Genomic DNA, 5000 nt, shown 5'->3' with positions numbered 1-5000 from the left:
CACAAGGTTTTCCGCAAGCCTTACACTCTGAAATGTGCTCAAAAAAATGAGCCCGGCTTGTCAGGAGTGGGATTTGAACCCCCGCCTCCAATCGGAGACCAGAACACCCAGATGCAGGGAAGAGCTGCGCCTCTTGAGTCTGGTGCCTTAGACCACTTGGCCACCTGACAGCTATGGGCAGGACTGGGAAAGATTCTTCAGTACCCAATGTCGCCAGGTGCCAGCGCCGGTTTTCATGCCCCGATCTCTGCATCAAAAGTACCCAAACACTCACTTAAGGACCCAGGGATGGCAAGAAACGCCCACTGATGGAGCCAGTTGACAGTTTGCAGGGTGCAAATAAGGGCTGCCCTCAGATCACTCATGGCGTAGTGCCGGCCTGTCCATACCTGTCGAAACCTGCATGCGGTCAAATGCGTCCGATTGACATTGTGGAAATAAAAAGAAACCAGCACCATGTTTCTGCCCGACCGGGGACCTTTCGCGTGTTAGGCGAATGTGATAACCACTACACTACAGAAACAGCTTTGATAGGCTGCGCTCTAGTGTGCTTGGACAGCTTTCAGTTGAAAGGCTTTGTGGCACTGATGTCTCATGGGGCCCGCTGGTGCCTGCCAGGTGGCACACACCAACGTGAAAGTTTGGCGCAAGCCTGCGCCGGACCTACATGGCAGCACTCACAGCACCTCACACACAGGCTGCAGACACATACAAAACACCAAGCTGGATGCAACAGTGGCGCGAGCCACGGCAGTCCCCACCCAGAAGGCATGTCCAAACCTTTATACATCAGCTCGCCGCCAGCGCATCATTACAAAGGAGGGGGAATTTCCAACACTGCCTCTTGGGCCATGGGCTTAAAAGCAGCCAACCATTGGCGACGGGCATCGAACCAGATACGGTCACGCACAAACTATTTTTGGGGGGGAATTGGGGACTCTGTGTTTTTTGTTATCGGCGCTCCAAAAAAAAGGGCTCGTCTGGGATTTGCACCCGGGACCTCTCGCACCCTAAGAGAGAATCATACCCCTAGACCAACGAGCCACCACATGCAAAGAGCAGTAGGGGGGGGGGTGGTCTGCTTACCTCACTTGGCGCCATGCCCCAGTCGCTCCACCGCCTGACCCCTGCGTGTCACGTGGCCTGTCCCTGGCGCAAGCGCAGAGGACTGAGCTGCCTCTCAAGCAGAGAAACAAGAAGAAGAGCGGCAGCCTTCGCTGGCCAAAGGCCATCTGCTGCCGCTCGATCGGGCTCGATCAGGCGAGATCAGGCGAGATATATGTGGCCGACCGGCCTAGAGCGCAAACCTGTGCTGCTCAGGGTGGGCAGCTTCCCAGCAGGAGGATGTGTCTTGAAAGCCGACAGAGGCAAGAAGGCGCACTCCCTCAGCCCGCTCCAACCTCTGGATTCCTGCGAATTTCAGAAGAGAACTCTGGGGCAGCATGGCTTCTGTCATCTCCCAACAGCCTCTCTGTTCTTGCTATGTCCCCCGGACTGAGCATGTCTGTTTTTTTATTTTTATTTTGCTGAGGTGTGGTGCCTTCAACGACCGACAGGTGGCAGGAGAGCACTTTCTCCAACTGTGAAGGGGACTTTTTTCACTTCCTGAGTAGACTGGGCTCAGTGGCATATGCCACCAAGCCAGCCACTAGAAAATGCGGGTTTTGCAGCCGTGGGCCAGTGGGGGTTTAAGGGCAGGTGTGGCTCCAGCGTCTCTGGCAGACAGCTCCAGTTGCAAGGCAGCAGAAGAGAACAGGGAGGCTTGCCGGGCGCTGCATTCGGGGGCCCTCACGAGGTTTTCCGCAAGCCTTACACTCTGAAATGTGCTAAAAAAAATGAGCCCGGCTTGTCAGGAGTGGGATTTGAACCCACGCCTCCAATCGGAGACCAGAACACCCAGATGCAGGGAAGAGCTGCGACTCTTGAGTCTGGCGCCTTAGACCACTCGGCCACCCTGACAGCTATAGGCAGGACTGGGAAAGATTCTTCAGTACCCAATGTTGCCAGGTGCCAGCGCCGGTTTTCATGCCCCGATCTCTGCATCAAAAGTACCCAAACACTCACTTAAGGACCCATGGATGGCAAGAAACGCCCACTGATGGAGCCAGTTGACAGTTTGCAGGGTGCAAATAAGGGCTGGCCTCAGATCACTCATGGCGTAGTGCCGGCCTGTCCATACCTGTCGAAACCTGCATGCGGTCAAATGCGTCGGATTGACATTGTGGAAATAAAAAGAAACCAGCACCATGTTTCTGCCCGGTCTCGAACCGGGGACCTTTCGCGTGTTAGGCGAATGTGATAACCACTACACTACATAAACAGCTTTGATAGGCTGCGCTCTCGTGTGCTGGGACAGTTTTCAGTTGAAAGGCTTTGTGGCACTGATGTCTCATGGGGCCCGCTGGTGCCTGCCAGGTGGCACACACCAACGTGAAAGTTTGGCGCAAGCCTGCGCCGGACCTACATGGCAGCACACACAGCACCTCACACACAGGCTGCAGACACATACAAAAGACCAAGCTGGATGCAACAGTGGCGCGAGCCATGGCAGTCCCCACCCAGAAGGCATGTCCAAACCTTTATACATCAGCTCGCCGCCAGCGCATCATTACAAAGGAGGGGGAATTTCCAACACTGCCTCTTGGGCCATGGGCTTAAAAGCAGCCAACCATTGGCAACGGGCATCGAACCAGATACGGTCACGCACAAACTATTTTTGGGGGGGAATTGGGGACTCTGTGTTTTTTGTTTTCGGCGCTCCAAAAAAAAGGGCTCGTCCGGGACCTCTCGCACCCTAAGCGAGAATCATACCCCTAGACCAACGAGCCACCGCATGCAGAGAGCAGTGAGGGGGAGGGGTGTGGTCTGCTTACCTCACTTGGCGCCATGCCCCAGTCTCTCCACGGCCTGACCCCTGCGTGTCACGTGGCCTGCCCCTGGCGCAAGCGCAGAGGACTGAGCTGCCTCTCAAGCAGAGAAACAAGAAGAAGAGCGGCAGCCTTCGCTGGCCAAAGGCCATCTGCTGCCGCTCGATCGGGCTCGATCAGGCGAGATATATGTGGCCGACCGGCCTAGAGCGCAAACCTGTGCTGCTCAGGGTGGGCAGCTTCCCAGCAGGAGGATGTGTCTTGAAAGCCGACAGAGGCAAGAAGGCGCACTCCCTCAGCCCGCTCCAACCTCTGGATTCCTGCGAATTTCAGAAGAGAACTCTGGGGCAGCATGGCTTCTGTCATCTCCCAACAGCCTCTCTGTTCTTGCTATGTAAATACCTTTACATCCCCCAAACTGAGCATGTCTGTTTTTTTATTTTTATTTTGCTGAGGTGTGGTGCCTTCAACGACCGACAGGTGGCAGGAGAGCACTTTCTCCAACTGTGAAGGGGACTTTTTTCACTTCCTGAGTAGACTGGGCTCAGTGACATATGCCACCAAGCCAGCCACTAGAAAATGCAGGTTTTGCAGCCGTGGGCCAGTGGGGGTTTAAGGGCAGGTGTGCCTCCGGCGTCTCTGGCAGACAGCTCCAGTTGCAAGGCAGCAGAAGAGAACAGGGAGGCTTGCCGGGCGCTGCATTCGGGGGCCCCCACGAGGTTTTCCGCAAGCCTTACACTCTGAAATGTGCTCAAAAAAATGAGCCCGGCTTGTCAGGAGTGGGATTTGAACCCACGCCTCCAATCGGAGACCAGAACACCCAGATGCAGGGAAGAGCTGCGCCTCTTGAGTCTGGCGCCTTAGACCACTCGGCCACCCTGACAGCTATGGGCAGGATTGGGAAAGATTCTTCAGTACCCAATGTCGCCAGGTGCCAGCGCCGGTTTTCATGCCCCGATCTCTGCATCAAAAGTACCCAAACACTCACTTAAGGACCCAGGGATGGCAGGAAACGCCCACTGATGGAGCCAGTGGACAGTTTGCAGGGTGCAAATAAGGGCTGGCCTCAGATCACTCATGGCGTAGTGCCGGCCTGTCCATACCTGTCGAAACCTGCATGCGGTCAAATGTGTCCGATTGACATTGTGGAAAGAAAAAGAAACCAGCACCATGTTTCGAGACCGGGGACCTTTCGTGTGTTAGGCGAATGTGATAACCACTACACTACAGAAACAGCTCTGGTAGGCTGCGCTCTAGTGTGCTGGGACAGCTTTCAGTTGAAAGGCTTTGTGGCACTGATGTCTCATGGGGCCCGCTGGTACCTGCCAGGTGGCACACACCAACGTGAAAGTTTGGCGCAAGCCTGCGCCGGACCTACATGGCAGCACTCACAGCACCTCACACACAGGCTGCAGACACATACAAAAGACCAAGCTGGATGCAACAGTGGCGCGAGCCATGGCAGTCCCCACCCAGAAGGCATGTCCAAACCTTTATACATCAGCTCGCCGCCAGCGCATCATTACAAAGGAGGGGGAATTTCCAACACTGCCTCTTGGGCCATGGGCTTAAAAGCAGCCAACCATTGGCAACGGGCATCGAACCAGATACGGTCACGCACAAACTATTTTTGGGGGGGAATTGGGGACTCTGTGTTTTTTGTTTTCGGCGCTCCAAAAAAAAGGGCTCGTCCGGGATTTGAACCCGGGACCTCTCGCACCCTAAGGGAGAATCATACCCCTAGACCAACGAGCCACCGCATGCAGAGAGCAGTGAGGGGGAGGGGGGTGGTCTGCTTACCTCACTTGGCGCCATGCCCCAGTCTCTCCACGGCCTGACCCCTGCGTGTCACGTGGCCTGCCCCTGGCGCAAGCGCAGAGGACTGAGCTGCCTCTCAAGCAGAGAAACAAGAAGAAGAGCGGCAGCCTTCGCTGGCCAAAGGCCATCTGCTGCCGCTCGATCGGGCTCGATCAGGCGAGATATATGTGGCCGACCGGCCTAGAGCGCAAACCTGTGCTGCTCAGGGTGGGCAGCTTCCCAGCAGGAGGATGTGTCTTGAAAGACGACAGAGGCAAGAAGGCGCACTCCCTCAGCCCGCTCCAACCTCTGGATTCCTGCGAATTTCAGAAGAGA

At 55.8% G+C, this 5000-nt stretch overlaps 2 non-coding genes across 2 annotated transcripts; both read right to left on the bottom strand.

The window, feature by feature from the left end:
- Positions 1 to 1847: 1847 nt before the first annotated feature.
- On the bottom strand, positions 1848 to 1959 carry TRNAL-CAA (transfer RNA leucine (anticodon CAA)). Its single transcript has 2 exons — positions 1922 to 1959; positions 1848 to 1893 (listed from the first exon to the last, which is right to left on the bottom strand). It is a non-coding gene; the product is annotated as a tRNA-Leu (tRNA).
- A 1679-nt stretch (positions 1960 to 3638) lies between these two features.
- Positions 3639 to 3750, bottom strand: TRNAL-CAA (transfer RNA leucine (anticodon CAA)). Its single transcript has 2 exons — positions 3713 to 3750; positions 3639 to 3684 (listed from the first exon to the last, which is right to left on the bottom strand). It is a non-coding gene; the product is annotated as a tRNA-Leu (tRNA).
- Positions 3751 to 5000: the final 1250 nt, after the last annotated feature.

Source organism: Ambystoma mexicanum, chromosome 2q (assembly GCF_040938575.1).
Source record: "Ambystoma mexicanum isolate Mex_15411 chromosome 2q, UKY_AmexF1_1, whole genome shotgun sequence".
Classification (NCBI taxonomy): Eukaryota; Metazoa; Chordata; class Amphibia; order Caudata; family Ambystomatidae; genus Ambystoma; species Ambystoma mexicanum.
The sequence above is the reverse complement of the archived record's forward strand: the minus strand, read 5'-3'. Positions and strand labels throughout refer to the sequence as shown.